The 22989-nt window shown below is 40.3% G+C and overlaps 1 long non-coding RNA gene across 3 annotated transcripts in view; it reads right to left on the reverse strand.

Annotated features, from left to right (window-relative positions):
* The window catches only part of LOC138683732 (uncharacterized), a 72025-nt gene that overhangs the window by 40882 nt on the left and 8154 nt on the right, over positions 1 to 22989 (reverse strand). The window contains exons 1-3 of one of the 3 annotated variants that reach the window (XR_011323160.1): positions 15599 to 15793; positions 8732 to 8907; positions 3337 to 3419 (exon numbers count right to left, since the gene is read on the reverse strand). This is a non-coding gene — a long non-coding RNA (uncharacterized lncRNA). Of the gene's footprint in view, positions 1 to 3336; positions 3420 to 8731; positions 8908 to 15598; positions 15794 to 22989 lie in introns of those variants that run through there. The other 2 variants (XR_011323158.1, XR_011323159.1) reach the window with 2 other exon arrangements.

Consider the following 22989-nt stretch of genomic DNA (forward strand, 5'->3'; position numbering starts at 1 on the left):
TTCCTTACATCTAATCTAAATCTACCCTCTTCCAGTTTGAAGCCATTACCCCATGTCCTAGTCCTATCACTACACTCCCTAATAAAGAGTCCCTCCCCATCTTTCCTGTAGGCCCCCTTTAGGTACTGGAAGGCCACATTATGGTCTCCCCAGAGCCTTCTTTTCTCCAGGCCAAACAACCCCAACTCTCTCAGCCTGTCCTCATAGGGGAGGTTCTCCAGCCCTCTGATCATTTTCACGGCCCTGCTCTGGACCTGCTTGAGCAGGTCCATGTCCTTCTTATGTTGGGTGCCCCAGAGCTGGATGCAGTACTGCAGGTGGGGTCTCACCAGAGCAGAGTAGAGGGGCAGAATCACCTCCCTCGACCCACTGGTCACACTTCTTTTGATGCAGCTCAAGATAAGGTTGGCTTTCTGGGCTGCGAGTGCACATTGACAGCTCACATTCACTTTTTCATCCACTAATACCCCCAAGTCCTTCTCTGCAGGGCTGCTCTCAGTCCACTCATTGCCCAGCCTGTATTTGTACTTGGGATTGCCCCAACCCATGTGCAGGACCTTGCACTTGTCCTTGTTGAACTTCATGAGATTTGCACAGGCCCACCTCCCTAGCCTATCCAGGTCCCTCTGGAAGGCATCCCTTCCCTCCAGCGTGTCAGCCACACCACACAGCTTGGTGTCATCAGCAGACTTGCTGAGGTGCACTCAATGCCCCTGTTGATGTCACCAACAAAGACGTTACACAGCACAAATCCCAATACCAACCCCTGAGGAATGCCACTTATCTCCATTCAGACATCAAGCCATTGACCACAACCCTTTGAGTGTGACCATCCAGCCAATTCCTTATCTACTGAGTGGTCCATCCATCAAGTCCCTGTCTCTGCAATTTAGAGACACAGATGTTGTACGAGACAGTGTCAAACACTTTGCATAAGTCCACGTAGATAACATGTAGTAACCTTTGCTAGCTAACCTACTGGTTAGCAGTTATTTTTTATTTTAGCAATTGATTATTCCCAAGAGTGGTGTTTTGTATTCATCCATATTGAACTGCACCCTATTTTGGGGGGATGTTTTTTCAATTAGTTGCAATCGTTATGAATTCTAGTCTTATTCTCCAGCGTGCTTGCAGGCCCTTTCAGCTGTAGTTTCGCATAGGCAATACTTCCCAGATGATTGCTTATCAGAATGCAATATGAGACAGGTCAAACTATCAAACTATTAAACTTACATTACTTCTCTGCTATCTGCAAGCCCTGTTACCATATACTAGAAGGAAATTAGGCAATCACAGTAAACTCATGCTATCAAAGCTAAGTGCAATTTCATCATGTTCTGAAGAATAATATGAAGTGAATAAATCTGCTCCTTGGAAAGAAAATATTTGCTGAAATGCAATTTATCCTTAATATGATATAGTCTGTGTAAGATAGAGAATACTTTTCATAGTTCACTAAATCCAGCAGCATGAGCCAAGTTAACAGAGTTGAGGTTTAAAGCCTGATTAGCAATTCAGTCACAGGCACTTCTTTTCCCCAGGTGTGTCATGAACAGTACCAATATAATCTCTGGCTGCACATTGCAAGAATATGCATACCCTAAGCCTCAAGTCCTTTAAACTGGCTGGAAGAATGTGTGAAACTGAATCAAAAGCCAGCTCTGACTCTGAACAGATGGTATGATGGAGGTAAGCACTACCAAGCTTTCTCAATCTTTTTATGTCAGCAAGGGTACAGACCTCCTTCTGAAAAAAGGGATTCTCTAGAGGCTTCTTCCTTGTGTTGACATGGCAAATTGTGTCATGTAGACACAGTAACTAAAACAATTTCATTTCCTGTATGTCTTTATATGAATGGCTATAATTCGTCTTTCTGAGGAAAAAGGTGAAAAGGCAAAGAATTCAAGTGTCAAAAAAACTGTACTCATCTGTCATTAGATAACTGATCTGCCATGTCTGCACAAAGGAAGTGAAACACCTCCAGCAATTTTTTTAGACTGATTTCCACATGGTTCTTTACACTTTAGTCAAGTGTACTGCCACTGAGAGGAAGCCCACATGCTACAGAGAAGGAAGATAAGGGAAATCCTAAATGTGTGAAATACTTAGTGGTGACTGTGAATGTAAAACAGCTTTTCACATTTGTGAAAGCCAACTGGACTTAGGGTGAGATAATGGAATGTTCTTTAAGAAGACCCCCAGCCTTGCATGTGACAACAGAATCTGTCAGTGGTCAGGCTGAGGGTGAATCTCTTGTCTTTATCTTCTGAAATATTGGACACACAATCAGGATGCATCTTCTGTTTGAATCGTTGTAACTAAGCAGGTCCAAATATATCTGTCCTGTGCTGTGCAGTACAGTCTTTCCTATCATCTAGCACTTGATTCTGGCACCTTGATTTTTCTCTGTACATCAGTGAGACTTTAGATAGCTTGATTTGGCTATCTTCTCAGGATCAAAGAACATATTTTTTGTGAATTGGGCCTGGTAGTTCATTAAAAAGAATCCAAGAAAAACAATATACATTGTCTTGAAAAGTCTGTTAAACTGGGAAGCAATTGCCTTTTCTTGTTCCTGCTGGCATACCAGTACAGTTTAGGGGAGTTGTGTTGCCATATACTGCTCTAATTCTGGGAATTAGCGGAGTGATCCTGTACAAGATACAAGTAAAAAAGAGTGACAGTTGTTTCCTGGAAGATATTGGTACCAGAATGGGGTTAATTCTTGGTGTTAACACAGTCCTTAATGCCCTGCTGTTGATACTTTCTGTAGGACTATCCCATCCCATGCTCAAGATTTTGACCATTCTTAAATCAGACACTTCTTGAACAGAGCCACTGGTTTCCTCATCTGACTAAAAGAATACTTCGGCATTTCTTCTACAACTCTTTTTCAGCGGGCATTACCTAATCAGAACAGATGTGGCTATTATAAGAGTAGTTTGTGCCTTAGGTGTCCGAATTTTTGTTCCCAGGACAATAGGAAACAGCTGGACAAACAACAGCCAGGGATGCATCCCCTAGAAAAGGCATACACAAAACTCATTTTTCTGAAATGAGATTTTTAACATGACAATCAAGGCTGAAACCCACCACGTGAGGATCCACAGAAAAGAACCTCTTTTCAAGTCTAAAGAGAAAGATTAAATGTTCTTCTTTTCATAATTTAAAGAATAAATTCCTGCATCAGGGTTGAACTGGAGTCAGAATGTACCACCAGCCTCTCCTCTCCGAAGCAGAGCTTAGAACCTGTCAGGCAAAACATGGCCACGACCAAGCACTGCAGTCTGGGCTGCACTTCTGAGAAGCACATTACAGAAGCTCAGTCTGTCTTACCTGGAAACACCTGCATACTGCTTCAAACATAGTGCTAACATATCATCTCCTCTGTCTGCTTGCACCTCATTTCTGCTTTGATGCTGTGCGTTGAAAAAAAAATTATTTTTTTGTTAGAGCAAAGCACTAGGTGTCAGCAATAAAGAGCACTACTTCTTTATACACTGCTTGCACCAAAACAGTTGCTTCTCTTTTACCTAATATGATATTATTTTTATTTACTTGATATTAGAAGCTACATTTATTTTGGGGTTTCTTTTTTTGCCAAAAACTGTCTTGGAGGAAGACCAAGCAGAAAAGCATATTTTAAACCTTCCATCTTATTGCATTGATTTTAGTAATGTGACATTTTTCTCTTCACAAGTGTTTTTCCATAGCACCCATGCCAAACTTACTCTTAGGCTGTAGGGAGGCAGAAGACAGGCAGGGACAATGCTATGTGAGAGCTGTTCAACTCACCTCCAAAATATTGCAGCTGTAGTCCCTTGCTACATTAGCCCATGCTCACAAACAAAAATTGAATGAAGTGCCTGAAGACAGCACTTGATTCCCCTGGAATCCAAAGAGAACATATCCCTGCTCAGTACTTGGACCATGGTTGTTTTTTTACATCCAGGTAGAACTATGGGAAGTCTCAGGTACTGAGAGCTGAACCACTATTTCAAGGAGACCAGCTCTAAAGCTCAAGACTTTAGTTTTAGACTACTTAGAGACGTAAAAGCCATTCTGAAGTACGTGCGAGTTTCAAAGCTGACAGAGTCTCGAAAACTGTAAACATTAAATTACACTTTTTACACTTGAGAAAAAATACAATCATGCATTATCATGGTGTTCAGAGGTTGTTTTCTGAATTCCCTTTCAACAGAGTTCTGTGAAGATTTTTATGGAGCAAATCCATTTGATAAATAAATTGAATTTAAGGCAAATACCATTAAAATAGACTAAGAAGGATTTGTTTTGTTCACGAAGTATCTGAAAAGTATCATCAAACAGCAAGTTTGGAGGTTGCTAAAGAAACAGTCTCTAGGCAGATTACAGAAAGGTTTTTCTTCCTCTCCACAATCAATATATTATGGCAAGATCACAGAGTAAGTATTCAGTATTGCACAAAAATTAATTTTGAACAGTAAGGCATATGAATGTTTTCTCTCTGAAGTGAAATTAAAGCATATTTAATATAATAAAAACATGTTTAAAAGCTAATGGTATTGAAAAATCCCACTAAAGGCTCACGCAATGTGTCCTCATGTAAATCAACCTTCCAGCTATATTTGTGCTAAAAAAAGATATTGCTTCTGTAGAAAGGAGTCATTCTCTCTCCACCTTATTAGAAACTGTTGAATGGAAAGTCAGCTCCCCACCAAGGAGTCACTGAGGAAAAACTTCATTCCTAGCCTTTAAAAATAATAACTGCATGAAATAAAAAAATTACCATGTGAAATAAGTCTTAGTCATTCTTTCAAAATATTTTTCATCATACTGTCAATTCTGGAGTCATTACTGGATTTCTTTAGAGTATAAAAGGTCTATTTAGAGTTATATATAGCACTCAGAAGCAAGAAAAGGAACCAATATGAGGGGAAAAAAACCAAATAGGTTACACACCACAGTTTCTCCCTCATTTTCTCTCTCTCCTTCTACCTTTCTAGAGTTTCTTTAAAAGCCCCTTTCCCCTCAGCCATCCTTATTTTCAAATAGGTTTCTTCTGTTTCTTCTTTCAGCCACTTTCAATCATTTTTCAGCAGTCCTGCCTAGCCAGGGAGGTCCCAGTTGACTGGAATGTGACACCCATCTACAAGAAGGGCCAGAAGGAGGATCCAGGGAACTACAGGCCTGTCAGTCTGACCTCGGTGCTGGGGAAGTTTATGGAGCAGATCATCTTGAGTGTCATCATGTGACACATACAGGACAACCAGGTGATCAGGCCCAGTCAGCAGCTTGACCAACCTGATCTTCTATGACAAGATGTCCCGCTTAATGGATGATGGAAAGGCTGTGGATGTTGTTTAACTCGAATTTAGTAAAGCCTTTAACACCATTTCCCACAGCATTCTCCTGGATAAACTGGCTGTTCATGGCTTGGAAGGGTGTACTCTTTGCTGGGTTAAAAACTGGCTGGATGGCCGAGCCCAAAGAGTGGTGGTGAATGGAGTTAATCCAGTTGGTGGCCAGTCACTAGTGGTGGTCCCCAGGACTTAGTATTGGGGCCAGTTCTGTTTATTAAACAATTTATCAATGATCAATTTATCAATGATCTGGACAAGTGGATTGAGTGCACCCTCAGTAAGTTTGCAGACAACTCCAAGTTGGATGGGAGTGTTGATCTGCTTGAGAGTGAAAGGCTTTACAGAGGGATCTGGACAGGCTGAATCATTGGGATGAAGCCAATAGTATGAGGTTCAACAAGGCCAAGTGCCAGGTCCTGCACTTGGGTCACAACAACCCCATGCAGCGCTACAGGCTTGGGGAAGAGTGGCTGGAAAGCTGCCTGGCAGAAAAGGACCTGGCGGTGTTGGTGAGCAGCTGGCTGAATATGTGCCAACATGGCCAAGAAGGCCAATAGCAACCTGGCTTGTATCAGAAATAATGTGGCCAACAGGACTAGGGAAGTGATTGTGCCCCTGTACTCAGTGCTGGTGAGACTGCACCCCAAATACTATGTTCAGTTTTGGCCCCTCACTACAAGAAAGACATTGATGTGCTGAAGTACATCCAAAGAAGAGAAACAAAGCTGGTGAAGGGTCTATAGCACAAATCTTATGAGGAGCAGCTGAGGGAACTGGGATTGTTTAGTCTGGAGAAAAAGAGGCTGAGGGGGAGACCTCTGCAGCTACTTGAAAAGAGGTTGTAGTTAGGTGGGTGTTGGTCTCTTCTCCCAGGTAACGAGTGATAGGCTGAGTCTCAAGTTGTGCCAGGGGAGGTTTAGATTGGATATTAGGAAAAATTTATTCATTGAAAGGGTTACCAAGCATTGGAACAGGCTACCCAGGGAAGTCATTGAGTCACCATCCCTGGAGGTATTTAAAAGACATCTAGACATGGTGCTTAGGGCCATGGTTTAGTGGTGGACTTGGTAGTGTTAGGTTAACAGTTAGACTCGATGACCTTAAAGATCTTTTCCAACCTAAACAATTCTATGATTCTATCCTTTCTCTTTGCAAAGCCACATGCTTGTCTTTTCTTGCTGCAGTTAAATATAGCAGCCTGACTCCATCTGACTTCTGTGATTGCTCTTTACCTTCCCCTCTGCCTCTTTGCTAAGAGTCTTTTACATCTGGCTACCAAGTTAGAAAACCTCTTTCTTCGTCCCTTAAAAAAAGGAAAGGTAAAAAAATCCCAGGACACTGCTGGGGTGAGCAATGACCTTTTGCTAATCATAACTGCATTCTCATATCCCACCTCATGGTCTGTCAGACCTTCTCCCTTAGTTATATCACCATTGTAGCTCTGGCCAGGGCCTCTTTCTTAAGGAAAAGCCAGCCAATACACCACACACTATTGAAAAGGCCAAGTCAAGTCCTCTGGACATTTACCCTTCCCCTGCCTCCTTGGCATACAGCCTAAGCTGGCTTCTCTTCTATGGGAGGCTCCAGGCTTGCTGCCAATTTGGGGACAAGATGAGTTGGGTGATACACGTGTCAGGGTACAAGCATATTCAGCTTTCCTTTAAGAAAATTAAGACAAGAAGTCAGACGCACATTTGCACTTCAGTATGTGCCATTTTCCAAATTGTTTTGTGCAAGCTAATGACAAAGGCCTTACACACAGCAGCTACTGCCAAGAAGATATAATAACATTCTATAAATTTTGTTTGCAAAACAGAAAAATCAGGAGATTTTGCTTTATTTACAGCCCCACCTCCTCATTGAGACTAGCTCACACTGGTCAGAGTAGCACCAAAATGCACAAGGATAGGCCAGTTTCCTTCCAGTTAAGCCATTTCAAAATGGGAAGAATTCACAGCTAGTCATCATGCCTAGGAGGACCACGCTGGCTTATGAGAACCAGCTCAGGTTAGGTACAGTCCAGTTGCAAGCACTGAGAGAAAGGTCCCTTTTAATGGGATCATCTACAATCCTTCATCATCTATCCAGAATAAAGGAGCTCTACAGCCCCCCTAATGGATTTGGGCAGTGGGAGATGACTCAGAAAGGACACAGAAACATAAACAAGGGCCATTAGACACAACTGAGAGATAAAAGATGTCCCTTTAACAGTAGATGTACTGTAGAAGTAAAATAAACCAGTCAGGGCCAAAAGCCCTTTTTGCTTTTTAACTAGGAATCTCAAATCCAGATAATGGGCTGTCTGCCCAGGAGCTCCATGAAACCTGTTCATTATCACAGTCTTCAGAGTGATATAAACAAGGCATTCCACCTTTGGGGAGGGGGAGGAAACAACTTCTTTTGAACAACAGAAGGCAACAAAAAAAGGAGACATAACTTCCTATCCCTTAGTGCTTCTGCTGGTTCCTTAAGACAAGCAGCTACTCGCTCCCATCATCTGCATGTACCAGTCTCGTGACTTTACCCAGTCTCTCCTGGACTAACATAATGGATGCAGTAAGTGCCACCTTCTCAGGTAGCCTGGCTGGGTTTCCAAGTGCCGACACTGCTAGGACAACTCACTCTTTCGGCTGCTCACAGAAGCATGAACCCAAAAACGGGAGGGTGGGACAGCTCTCCCAAAGAAAAATGCTTGCATTTGACCCTCTGCTCCCAATCCGGGGTAGTTCTTGCATTCCCCAGAATCTTTGTAGAAGCAGCAAAGTTCCTAGATGTAAAGCTTAGCACAGGTTTTTCTCCCTCAGAGAGGTAGCATCAACCACAGCCTGCCTGACAAAAGCTGCTTGGAGTGGTCTGCAGGATGACTCTGAAGAAAACATGGAAGAAGCCTGCCTTGATTATTTTCCTGCTGTGCCCTTCTGGCCAAAGGACCTTCCTGCGCACACATGCAGTTTCTGGGAAAGGTAGTTTGCTGAAATGTATAGATGGTCAGCATTTTCCATGGTGGTGGCCCTGTCCTATACTTTGTCCCTCCCCTAATGCCCAGCAGATAATGAAGGTCACTGTGAAGTTCAGCTCCAGGCCTAACCTCAAAACAGCATCTCTCCTGTCTGGGCTATAGCAGGATCCTTGGACTGCCCACGTGCCCCATGGCAGATGCCTGGCAAATCCACCTGGAGTCTGAGTGCTCACAGTGCAAGTAATGCCTGCTGTCAGAGGCACTTAAGGCACAGCCTTGAAGGAGGGGCCTGTGAGTCTCTAGTACCTGGTGGGCAGTAACCCATACCAAATGCACCTAATTGGAAAAGGCCATCCTACCACCACCACAGAGTAATGTTTTCACACACAACCAGATCACCAGCCTGGCTAGAGGCAGCAGCGACTCTCACCATCATCCATGTTGGAAGCAGCATAAGTATGGAGGCATGGATGTTCACTTTGAACTGCTTTTCCTCCCCTTCTCAGCAGACAAAGGATTTTTCTCAGCCCACAAGGATGGTGTTCTTCAGAGCCACAGGGTGACCAGTGATATTCTTCCTCCAGGCCTTCTGATGCCATCTCCGGTCTAGAAGAAGTGCAATAAGATGTTACTATTGTCTACCTTGGAGACACCATTCTTCAGCAGTTCATTTTAGACTTTTTTTTCCAACAAAGTGGTCTCCAATCCCAGCTATGCCCTTCAGGCAGTGGTCTACATGCCTTCCTGAAATTGTATACTTGGTCTGTGTGGGGCCATGCTATGCCTCTCTTTTCTTCTCACCAAGCAGTAAGTGCATTAACACAATGGGATGGGCACTTCAGAACCATATTAACCAAAAAAAAGGCCCCTGCATTATGTCTGTGCCACTGAGTTTGAAGAGATGTGTTATGAAGTGCTGGCAACACAACATGTGAATGTGCTGGTGCTGGTGCAACCAACCACACGTGCTGTACACCATGAATACGGGGAGCTCTCCAGTGAAGGCTGCACAAACTGCATGTGGGTAGACTTGGTAAGCACAGCCTGGTTGCCAAGGCTTTATCCTTGGCATACAGGTGCTCTCACGGTGTCGTAAGGTTGGGACAGGATAAACAGACGGGAAGATTAAACCTCTGGGAGGCCATGTCAGTGTCCTCACAGGACAGCTCACCCATGGTCAAACTTAGGTCTCTCTTGAGGAAGAGTATAGGGATTTTAGGATGTCAGTCCAAAGAGGAGTACGATTACAAAAAATTCTCAATAGAGGCTGGAAAAGCAAACTCTGAAAGGGTGCAGAATATATGTAGATGCTAAGCACTTATGAAAGGGAATATGCTACTGAAATTGTCTGGAAATCAAATAATTTTTTTTCATCTGCAAGTGACAGATTACTATTCATGATTTGATAGATCTCAGAGGGAAAGGGCAAGTATAACTAAACCTTTTACAGTTCATGCTTTTACCCATAGTTCATTTTCATACGCCTAAATAGGATCTGATCATTTAGAAAGATTTTGCATTTCCCAGTCACCTGAGGGATGCACTTGCACTCAGCCAATTTTCATTCCATTCCCCCTCCCAGACTGAGTAACGTGCTACCACACACAGAAAAAAAAAGCACCAGTGCCACTGTAAAATTAAAAAAAAACTCCAAAGAAATAAAACCAAACAAAACACACCACACACCAACTTTAGAGCATGCAGTGAGAGCTTCTAAAATTGCAAGCAATATGATGGTATTTTTGTTTGGATGGTGATAGGAATGGCGAGATTTTTAACTAAGCCCTACAGTTCTAGGCAATTAGCAAAAAGAGATTTTAAAACATAACAACAATATTCATTTGGCAAGGAAATGCATATTTAGAATTACTGAAATAGTGACAGGTGAAATTTTATAGATCCCCATTTAGTTGCATGAGGAGAAGTTTCCTTTATGTGTGCTATTTTGCAAAAAAACATGCAGCAGTGAAACATAAAATTCTGGAAAAAAACAGGGAGAAGGGGAGCAGGTTGTCAGAAATTTGTATTTCCCAGAGAAGGAAATGAATAAATAGATACAGAACAAAAGCAAAACAATGAAACATGTATATAAAGACAGTGCCTAAATGGAAAAACAACAGAGAAGGATAGCAGAGGGGAAAAAAAAGAAAAAAAGAAAAAAAAGGCAAGCTATCAAAACAAATAGAAAAGATACAGGAGAAATACTAGAGGATCAAAGAAGAAAACTAGTGATAGATGGTTAATATGCTACAGGTCTAAATTATTTTTTCACAACAGTACACACAAAAGGAAAGAAGATAACATCCTAGGGACTGAGGCATGTTTTCCTAGGCTTGGGGGAGTGAATCATTGAAAGGCTTTACCCTCATCATAAAACAGATAAGGCAATTAGAACTACTGAAAGCCAACAAAGCACTAGACCCAGATGACTTAAATCCTGAGCGGAAGAAAGGGAAACTCGAAACCTTATAGAAAAGATTTATGACAGCTTACTGAGAACAGGGTATTACTAAAGGGCTGGAGAAAGAATTGATGTAGTTACCACATTTAATAGAGGAAAGAAAGAGCGCGGAATAAATGTGTTCTGCTGTAGGCACAGATATAGGAAATATTCACTAGGAAAGATAAAAAATTTGTATGAGGCTGAGATGAGATATGGAAATAAAAAGGAGAAGGGGAGGACAGGGAACACACATTTGCAAAACTCATTATTTTTGGTTTCTTTGGATATCTGTTCGCCTTCAGTGTTGATCACCTAACACTAGGAAAGGGCATATGTAGTAATGGCCATTTATCTGGGTTTGAGGCAAGAATGTAATGTGCAGCCAGAGACAGTCTCCCCCAGATCTGCATTCACGGTTGTTAGTCAAAGACAGCAGTTCTTCCTGATAAAGGATCCAGCACAGGCAGCTGCACCAGCCAGTGGAGCATAAATGTGTTCATTCCAGCGGCAGACTCCAACCTTGCAGAAGCAGAAGTTAATTGAATAACCTGGCAGACATATCTGACCACTTAAGAGCAATTTCAAAAGTGCCACAAGGCATGAAGACATGTAAATAATACTTCAGAGACTACAGAGCAGCAGCAGAACACCACTGAAAGACGTATGAGTCACAACTCAACACTGAAGGGACACTTTCAGAAGTGCCCTTAATAAATAAGTGCTTTTGTAAGTGCAGACACCACAATTTGAAATTATTTGCATGGTCAAGGCAACATATAAGGGGAAAACATTAAAGAGATCAATTTGGTTTAAGGTCAAAATGGGAAAAGCAGTAAGTGGATGCTTGTAATCCCTTCCCTTTCTCCCCCAAAACACTCTGCCAAATTCATCCCTCTAAATTATGCTGTTAATTTACTCTGGGCATTAATTTGTACTTTTAATTTGTACTTTCTATGTGTAAGGAATTGCTAGCTTCAGAAAAAGCAAAATCTCTAGGATCAGAAAGTAAAAAATGCCTACTTACACCTTTCTATTTGTGCACTTAGATTCCTGAGGGCAAAATTAGAGCTGCCAAATTTAAAAATACTGCAAACACTAATTTTCCTGCCACAATGTGATTTGGCACATGGACCTGAGACTCAGGTAGTCAATTAGCCTCCTAACTCCATTAAAGATATTCTCACATATCACTTCACATTACAAGCTGAGAAAAGTACTATACAATCAATACACTGAGGATATATTTCAAAACCAAAAGTATGAACATTTCCAACAAAATGAAGCTTATAAAAACATAACCAGTTATGGGAAGAGACAGAGCCGTGAGACAGCCTTTATACTTAAATAAATGTACAAACTTCAAAGGCCTTCCCCTTTCTTATCAGCAAGCCTGTGCACACTCTTGTCCAGAGTTTGTCACAGGATTTATCTTTTCTAAGGGGGCAAAGGGTTTCTGTGGGAAGTGCTGTTAAAAGACTGGCACACTTCATCAGTGTGAAGCAATTTAAAGAAATACTACTATTTTTAGTTTCAGTGGGATGTTTAGTTCATTAAGTGGCACTTCAAGTTATCCTAGTCACCACGTCTGCCTCTTCTTATGGCCAACACTTCTGATCATCAGAAAACTAAAATAAGCTTGCAAGATACACATCACCACCAGAGATACAACAGGGATGAGAAAGGGCTGGATTCCCTGAGGAAAAGAAAAGTGCCTTAAATATTTGTGTATTAAATCCACATACCAGGATCACAGCAAGAGATTTCATAATAAGGTCACACATCAATTAACACACATTTACAAAAAGAATTCTTGAAATATGGGATAGAAAAAGCAGCACTGGAAAAAGGATTAAGTGCACCAAATTAAGAAAGTTGGGACACATGGGTAAGAGGTATGCTGGAAGTTCAAAACAACTAATTTTTAAATGTAAAAACTGTGAGAAGAGAAACAAAAAAATAGCCATATTAGCACCTCCAGTATTTTATAAGGACAGTTCTTTGTAGCTCCATTCTTAATTATCATCATCTGTCATTTAATATCTGTGTATTCACCACTACACCGTTAACCTTACTAGAAGCTAAGAATCTAAGGACTGGCTTGCCACTCTTCATTCATACCATTTTCTCATTGCCTTTCAAAGCATTGACTGGACAAAGAAATTAACATAGCTGGCATTAAAAGTGCTACACAACAGTCAGGAGCACACTTGCTGGTTATAGATCAAAACCAGGTTAAGAGCAGGGGTGTTTTTTGACTCAACACAGAATAGTTAGCCGCTAATTCAACTTCTGACACACCTCTGCACAGACAATTTTTCTTTGCTCTTGTTTTTACCTGATATTTTGACTTCTCATTTTACCAGGTCAGACCGTATCATCATGGACAGCCTCAGGGGCCTCTGAGCAATCAATGGCACAGAGTACAAAGGTTGAAAAAGCAACTGCAGGTGCAAACTCTGCTATCTCTGATCCTGTTTGGTGCACTGTAATCATCCATTGCTTAAGGCTTCAAAAACTCCAAAGCTGACCCTGTGCTTTATAAATCATGCTACTTTTACAGAAGTATCCCCTTCAGCTATTAAATGAATTGTTTTGTATAAACATGCATCAAATCTTATTGTTCCTTTCCAAGTTTCCAAAGTGCATAGCTTACCCCAGAAGGGAGAGGGGCTAAGAGACTTGGAAGATCATAACAAAAAAAAAAAGAATTAAAAAAGAAACAAAAGGAAAAAAAACCCAGCTACTATATTCTGGCTAGTCAAAAACTATACAAAACAATGCTTATCCTCAGGATTTATCCCTGTTAAAACAGTTTCTGGCATTATTTGAATGCAGTAAGTTTCCCAAGAACATTCAGCTCTCCAATGCAGTGAACCAGATTTTTTTCCTCATTCATAATCTCATTTAATTAGCATAAGCACAGGAAAATGCTATAAGGCTGACCTTCAGGCAAACAAACAGAAGTTATTTTATGGCTACTATCAGGGCAGGGGAAGTCAATATATTAGGCTCATAGAGAAGCTCAAGACTTGCATCCATTTAGATGTCCAGCAAAACCTAGTTCCTGAATCCCCCCATTTATGCCTTTCAAAAACTAGTTAGCAAAGCTACTAAGAAACTACACTTATTTTTAGGTACATATCTAAATGCATACCACTTTAGATGCATTAGGCAGAGGGGGGCTAAGTTATTCCTTATTCACAGAGTAGAGACGTTGAATCTTTCTCATTTGTGGGTATATGTGCTCAGACCACATATAGGTCCAAACAAGACACAATGGAAATATCATCTTTATCTCCTACCTTGTGATTAAGACTGTCATCCAGGATGTGGGAGACCAGGGTCCAGTGCCCTTATCTGCCTTGGAGATTAGAATCGATACCTCGCCTATGCTTTTTTTCTTTTTTTTTTTTCCCCAAACACCAAGCTATGGGATACCTTAACCAAGGGGTGAAGACATATGCCACTAAAGGGAGATATTCCATTACACTGACACAACATCCTCTTGTGCATCTAGCCATTACATACTCTTGGAAATTCCCCCCATAGCATTTGTTTACATGGCATTTTGCAGGCAGGCACATGAAAATTCCATCCAAACTGAGCCAGCAGGACATGTGCCAGCTCTGAATGAAAAGACATACTGTTGCATTTTAGCACATCATTGAGCCTCAAATGATAAACTCCGCTCAGCAGTAAGCAACTTTAAATCCTGGTATTTCTTAACTTTTCGCTGTTTAACTATATTAAAACCAAAAATGCCTGCTTGCAATACATTAAGTAGCAAGATTAGGAATTTTCTTCTGTAGCACTTCACTAGGAGTTGAGCTAATAATAGTAATAAAAGCCTGGATTTCATTTTGTGGCCCTATCTGTAGGGGGAAAAGACACACACCTTGCCAATTTGTTTTGCAAGACAACAACGCAATCTGAGATCTGAGAGGAGTGGTTCTGCAGGCAAGCAGGCCATAGTTAATGTGCCAGTCAGTATGATCTAGCTGCTTCTCAGAAAAGGGTTAGAAAAAATGCAAAGCTTAAAAAAAAATCATTATCTTAATGAAAATATTTATCATCTTTGACTTCCCTGTTCCCTTGCTAAGAATATCTATGAAAACCACAGCTAAAACATCCAAGATTCACACAGAGGACAGCAACCTACTATTGCTGCCAATTACTGGCTTACTTCAAAGGATTTGCTTTGATAGACCAAATATTTCAGTCTATTTAGAACCAAAAAAGCACCTTAAAGAAAGTAATATGATTTTTAAAACCAAGCACTCAAGAGTAACAAAAAAATGAAACTATGACCTGCTTCTGCAACATGAATTCAACTACCTGTTTACATTTGCTCAGGTCAGATCTTTCAAGGAAGGGATCCAAAAGGGTACCAGCCTTTTACAAAGACACTTCTCAAAGCCAGGACTAGTAATATTCACTGCAAAACTATTACCATCCAGAAAGTTACTTATGACCATCCTGTCTAGTTTCAGTTAAGAAGTAGCAATGGTTTATGCATGCTTTTGGAGTTTTCAGTTTGCCTATATGAAAGACAGGTTTCAGTGCGTGAAGCAATTATGCGTGCACTTAGAGCCAAATCACAAACCATCAGTCTGATATTCCCCTCACAACAGGTTAAGTTTGTATATATTTCAGCAGCAGGGCAGACATTAAAAATTTCTGGTTACTGTTGGGAGTCTGAGTCTTGCCCAAGGGTCATTCTAGTTTAAGGCAGGTAGGGGTTTTGAACAACCCACCAGCAGAAATGTGAAGCCTAACATTAAATTCTGCATGTGCTTGTATTAGTAAGAAAGGCATTAGAATCTGAACAAAACCTCAGGAGAAGTTCAGTATTACCTGTATCATTTTATGTCCAAGACAGATTTTGCAAGAGGATTGAATCTTAGTCCTGATGTGAAGTATGAAAGTCCTCACCAGATGGAGGAGGAAAAAAATCCTTCAGGGGTTCATCTAAGTTAATGTTGAAACTATGGAGTTAATACTGACCTAATACGGATGTTCGGTAAATACCTATTTACTTACTTGTCTAACATTTTCTTGTGTAAATGTTGATTCCAGTCTAACAGACCAAACACCACTGCATTCCTTTCCTGTGAACGTGGCAATTCCTAAAACTGAGGGAAGTACAGCATTTCAGCAGGGAGAGCCTGAACCTCAGGACACTCCCTATGAGTCTGCAACACACTCACTCCCCTCATCTGTCCATGATGTTATGTTGCATACTTTAATGATCACAAAACAATTTTTCTTGAATGACCTCTGCCCCATTCTGTGTGTTCCAGACTTGGAGGGTGAATCAAGGCTGCATATGCAGTACAAAAGACTGTCTTCTGCAAGTACTCAGTTTGGCCAAAAAGCTGGAAGAAAAATTTGAATGAAGCCAGAACTGCAGAAAGAAGAATCTGGTTTCATAGTCAAGGCTGATAAGTGATAATCTGGAGCATTTTTCTCTGGACCTGTCCCTGCGTAACTTTTCTTTTAATTTTAATTAATGCTATACAATGCCAAGAACATGGGGGGGGGGGGGGGGGGGGGGGGCAGAAAAGAATTCATTCCAAGCCTTCTGAAGTGGGTTATATGGATATATGCCAGTTAAAGTGGGTTATAGCATTGAATTGCAAGATTTAATTCTAATCTATTAAATTGTGAAATAGGGGCCTCTTAACCTGCTAAAAGTGTTCTGAAAGTATTAGTCATACCTGACTAATATTTGAGAATGCTTAAATACTCTTGTGGCAACTTCCACATAAGAAACCATCTGGAAGTTAATAAATCTGTTTACTTAGTATAATTTTAAGAAAGCACAGTAAATATGGCCAAATTTAGACATTGAATTGCTTGTTATTTCATGATCAGTTATGGTATACAGAAATAGGACAGCAAATAAAGGTAGCATAATATATTTGGCCCTATATGCAAAACTACAACACATTGCATTAAGAACCTGTTTAAAAATGTTGAGTTTTGTTAACAACAATCCAGAATTCTGAATAGTTTTGCTGTTGCCACAGTCACCCTGGTTAGGCATGATTAAGTTTCAAAACCAGAAAAGGAGCAGCAGATCCAGGGAGGAAGGTCTTATTTTTTAATACCATCATTAACAAAGTGTTAGAGGAAGATGAGAAAGAGCCCACTTTTTCTTACTCTGTGCAAAGCTTCCAAAACTCGAAAGCATCTAAGATCATCTTCTTTATCTTAAACACAGAAAACTACATTTACATTTTTATATCTTGTTCTAGAACTTCATGAATGAAGTTGCTCACACTAAGGAAATACTACTTAGAGGCCTGCTTCTTTTCCAAGGATTCATGGAAAAAGTCTTTAAAACTTTCTAAAATGTAAAACTTTTTAGAAAAGTAACGTTAAATAGCAGGAACTCAACAGTTTGCAGTAAAGGTTATTTCTCAGGACAGAAAGTACATTCCTTCTTTGTGGCCTGTAAAATACAAAGAAGTCTATTACAAAAACTGACAAGTAATTACAAGGTCAAAAAATATTATTTTTGTTTTTCCTTTTTCTTTGCTATAAACTGCTTTCAACTGATACTGGTTTGACCACAGGACTTAAGGCTACATATATTCCAAAGTCATTGCAAAATACTAAACAATTAACTTGTGATTTTTTTTCCTCTTCACAGACAAATTGTGGTTTTTCCTACATGGATTAATCTTAAAATGAATTGGTTTCTTCTCCTGCAATGGTATGCTTACTTGACAATTCATACCTTTCTTGCTTTGTGTTTTGGACTACATCTGGGAGAAAGAGTTTTCTCTCTAACACTAAACTTGAGGCTGCGCATAATTCAGAAGACTGTCCCTAAAAAATGAGAGAAAGTGAAGTGTGTCTTGTTTGGTTTTGTTATTATGCCTGCTAGTGGTAATGCTTAAGATTCTGAGAAGCTTCTTGCTGAGTCTAGACTGAAGTACATCCTCATTACCATAATCGTATCAGGCAGTAAAAAAAATCAGGCCCCCATACCCATGGTCAAGAGGAACAATTTGATACATGTAAGGTACATAAATTGCTTTTTCTGGGTGAGTATCATTGTTACAGCTTAGATTAAGAAAAAAAAAGTTCTTTTAGACTGCACATAATGACAAACTTTTTCCAATGTTTATGAGATTATTTATTATTTAGGATGTTTCTTCATTGCTCAGAAGTTATCATATACCCAGAAGCCTTTGAGCATATGCTGGAATATGACAGCATGATAGTATTTAACTAGCATATATCCATATCTCATATTTGAAAGTATCTTATTTGTCATCTTGTTTTGAAGATGTGAGGTTGATTTTTTAGGCAAATGACAATGCACTTCCTTGATTTTTTAGGCAAATGACAATGCACAACAATTATTTCTTTTTTTATTTCCAGAAAAATCCATTACAAATTCCATGTTACATATAAATTTGCTTTGAAAAAGCAAATCCATTGTGTTTATACACATAAACTATGCATAGATCTTTAATCCTGTTTCAGGCCAGCAAAAAGAGACATTTTAACCATAGAATGGAAATATTTTGCAGGTGCTGAGAATGAAGTATAATGGAATAGTTTACCTGTTGGAAAGATCTCATTAAAAATTCAAGCAAATTAATATTAAGAAAAATCACATTCTGTCACATTTAAGATTTTGTATAATCATTTTCAGTTTTGTCCAAATGTGTTATCAGGAGAGGATTCATACCATTACAAAAAAACATAGTCTCAGCATCTTCAAACCTCTTTCCATTTACTGTGTAGCAAGTATAGTCAGGAATTCAAGAATGTAACCTGTGTGGCATAGTTTGATGGACATATCCTGAGGCTGCAATTCCATAAGTGATAAACAGAAGGAAAACAAATGCCTCATTGTCATCTACTGGCTGAAGTAATTGCCATCATGGCTGTCACAGAAAGCAGCAGAAGTTACTGAAAGGAAGAAGAAATGAGCATCCCTCTGGGCATCAAGTTTACAGTGCTAAGATATATCACTGCAATATATAGAGTAATTAAAAGTCAGATAATTCCTCACAGCATGAACAACTGTATAGAATAACTTTGCACACTAAAAGGATATTAACAATTTCCATAACGTATTGTTTAATCTGTTATTTTTTTCTAAAGAAAACTGTTGAGAACAGTCTATCATTAACTAGCAGGGGATCACACACATGTGCTTTTGTGACTGTTGGAAAGGGAATGCAATTTTTAATGTCTCCATCAGAATATTGTTGTGGTTATTGGTACTGATTCCTTAAAAAAGTACTGACAAATCAAATGAAACATCAAAAGAAAAACAGCCTGAAGGGAGTTCACTTTGTGAGGGAAGATTAGAAGAGCTACAGGTTGCAACCTCTCTTCCCACACCTCTCAAGTGGATGGACCACAAGACAGGGACTGGGGGAGCAAAGTCCCTCCCACTGTAAAAGAAGATCAGGTTTGTGACCACCTGAGGAACCTGAACATACATAAGTCTATGGGACCTGAGGATATGCATCCCAGAGTCCTGAGGGAATTGGCTGATGTAGTTACCAAGCCACTCTCCATGATACTTGAAAAGTCATGGCAGTCAGGTGAAGTCCCCAGAGACTGGAAAAAGGGAAACATTGCACCTACTTTCAAAAAGGGTAAAAAGGAGGATCCTAGGAACTACCAGCATGTCAGCCTCACCTCTGTGCCTGGGAAGATCATGGAACAGATCGTCCTAGAAGCTATGTTAAGCCACATGGAGGACAGGGAGGTGATTTGAGACAGCCAGCATGACTTCACCAAGGGCAAGCCTTGCCTGATCAACCTAGTGGCACTATATGATGGAATGACTACATTTGTGGACAAGGGAAGAGCTATGAAAGTCATCCATCTGGACTTCTGTAAGGCCTTTGATAAGGTCCCCCACAACATCCTTCTCTCTAAATTGGAGAGAAATGGAATTGCTGGTTGGACTGTTTGGTGGATAAGGAATTGGTTGAATGGGCACATCCCGAAGGTAGTTAGTGGTCAACTGCTCAATGTCCAGGTGGAGATCAGTGATGAGCGGTGTCCCCCAGGGGTCCGTATTGGGACCAGAACTGTTTAATATCTTCATCAGTGACATAGACAGTGGGATCAAGTGCACCCTCAGCAAGTTTGCAGATGACACCAAGCTGACTGGTGTTGTTGACATGCCTGAGGGACAGGATGCCATCCAGAGGGTCCTGGACAAGCTTGAGAAGTGGGCCCATGTGAACATCATGAGGTTCAACAAGGCCAAGTGCGAGGTCCTGCACCTGGGTCAGGGCAACCCCTGTTATCAATACAGGCTGGGGGATGAAGGGATTGAGAGCAGCCCTGCAAAAAAGGACTTGGGGTACTGGTGGATGAAAAGCTGGACATGAGCCAGCAATGTGCACTCACAGCCCAGAAAGCCAACTGTATCCTGGGCTGCATCAAAAGAAGCGTGGCCAGCAGGTCAAGGGAGATGATTCTGCCCCTCTACTCCACTTTGGTAAGACCCCACCTGGACTACTGTGTCCAGCTCTGGGGTCCTCAGTACAAGGAAGTCATGGACCTGCTGGAGCAGGTCCAGAGGAGGGTCACAAAAATGATCGGAGGGCTGGAACACCTCTCCTGTGAGAAAAGGCTGAGAGAGTTGGGGTTGTTCAGCCTGAAGAAGAGAAGGCTCCAGGGAGACCTTATTGCGGCCTTTCAGTAATTAAAAGAGTCTTATAAGAAAGGTGGGGACAGATATTTTAGTAGGGCCCATTGTGATAGGACAAGGGGTAATGATTTTAAGGTAAAAAAGGGTAAATTCAGAGTAGATATAAGGAAAAAATTTTTTACAATGAGAGTGGTGAAACACTGCAACACATTGCCCAGAGAGGTGGTAGACGCCCCATGCCTGGAAACACTCAGGTCAGGTTGGACGGGGCTCTGAGCAACCTGATCTAGTTGAATATGTCCCTGCTCATTGCAGGGCGTTGGACTAGGTGACCTTTAAAGGTCTCTTCCAACCCAAACTGTTCTATGATCCTATGATTCTACATCTCAAGTAGCAGAGCCAAATCTAAGGAAAGAAAGTCTGTAAATACTTTGTAATAATTTGTGACACATAATTATATTCATTCACTCAAGCTAGACCATAAGCATTCATATTCTTGCTTTTTCCTTCTTTCGTCCTTTTCTCCACAAGTCCACATGTGAACATTCATCCAATGGGGGTCCTAGCTGTTTGTTAAGTATTCATATTGGTCTAGCCCCATAGCTTGGATAATGTAAATAGCTTTTGTTCCAACAAAATCCCAGAATTACAGGAGTAACAAAACATAAAGGCTGGTCATGTTGCTTGAGGAGACAGAAGGTCCTTATTACAGAGGTTTGTTCACAATCTTAGAGATGTTGGTCTCTCCAGCCAAAATGGGGGGAGACTTTCATTAAGGATCAGTTGTAACCAAGATCTTCCAGGTCTTCAAGGGACCCTAGGAGACTTTTTCCACATGATGGAACACAATGAGATTTCTAAACATCCCACAGCAAGAGGGAATGTTTTTCTAACTTCCTGCCCCCAAGACTCTGCTTATCAAAGATTAGATACAGACTACAAGATGCAATTAAGCAGACCAGACAGGCCCACCAAATACCGGAGGAATTGTAGGCAATCATCTGTTACTGCTGTACAACTATTTTCACTCCCACTCCTCTTCCCTTTCCTACTTTACTTTCTCAATTTATAAAAGAAGTAGGATAGGAAAAGTTTGTTATACATTCAGTTACCTCCAGTGGCTTACACAGGACAGCATCTAGCAAATGAATAAACATTTTTGTCCATAACCTCAAGCTCTCTGAAGATATTAATAAAAAAGCTTTTTTCTCAATTCTTTTCTTCCATTTTAGCTTAAGTATTACCTAAATCCTCTTACTGAAGAGACATGACTATCTAATCATCTCAGAGATGACAGTAAGAGTCAAGCTGACATATCAATAAACAAATCTGGATCCAGGATTTTTTCTCCTTTTTAAAAATAGCAAAGTCATTGACTATCCAAATTAGACCTGAAATGCAGGTTTTATTTAAGCAAAAGGTACAATAAATTAAATAATTTCTTTAAAACGTGGAAGTTTGGTCACACAACTACAACATCCTGTGCTAATTTTAGGACAGGAGAGTAGACCTATTCAAAAAGTGAAGACTGCCAAGTCTCAAAGCATGGAATGCAATCTGGATCCAGACTTTCAGCAAAAATATTAAAGTAAGTAAGTGATAAGTTCATTCTTTCTTAGTCTCTTTACAGTTCAAATTTCATATAACTATTGAAAGACCTTGTGCAACTTGATGCGTGCTTAATGTAGGTACTTCCAAAAATAGTGCTTTTGTATGACTGCATTTTACAGAATTCAAAAGCTGTTTAAATACAAAGACCCTTCCTGATTCATTATAATCTCATTGACAGTTACAGACTATTATTTTCTCTATTATTCAAAGCCTGAAATTGCTAGAATGTTTATATATTATCAAAAAAGTATCAGTACAGCAAAGTGCACTTTTGCTAGGCTAGGATGGAGGATGAAACATACCTTGTAATCTAGACTTACTGAAGATACTGAAAAAAGGACTCTCTTATAAAGCCCTTATTTTGAATAACAACAGAACCCAGTTGTACTAGTCATTTTCTATCCATTATCTTACTTTAGGATACTGCACCCAGAGCAAAGAAAGATAAGAGATGGGTCAAAACTCTTTAAAGAGCAACAGAGAAATATCTACAGTGTTGTTTGCTCAGATCAGGTGGGATATATAGGAGACCTTTAAGGTCATTTGGAGAAGGATTGTTCTTGGCCATTTAGGTGCTGGCATTGTTTTTCCACTAACAAGATGATTAAGGTTGGTTAGCTGGAGTACTGAATGGTTTCAGTAAAGAGCGAAATAAATGTAATACTCATTGATTACACCTCAAAAACTAAGAGCCATCAGATTGCTTTCTAACAGAGTTTAAAAGTCATTTGGTATTGGTATATTTTAAGCTTCACCTTTACATCAAAAGATGGATATAAAAACTGGGATGTTTTACTTGGGTGCCTTAAGACTATGGGTTAAAGTACAGGTTAGTTCTTCAATTTTGGTCGTATAAGAAACTTGTACAAAGCATCCCTGACTAAGACGTGGCTCTTCATCTCTCAATTTTGCATGCTTTGGTAATTGGTTTTAATCACAGGACTGTGTTTTATCTGCAGATGTCACTTCATAGCATGGAGGGAAACATCTGGCTAAT

The sequence above is a fragment of the Haliaeetus albicilla genome, chromosome Z, assembly GCF_947461875.1.
Source record: "Haliaeetus albicilla chromosome Z, bHalAlb1.1, whole genome shotgun sequence".
Lineage (NCBI taxonomy): Eukaryota > Metazoa > Chordata > Aves > Accipitriformes > Accipitridae > Haliaeetus > Haliaeetus albicilla.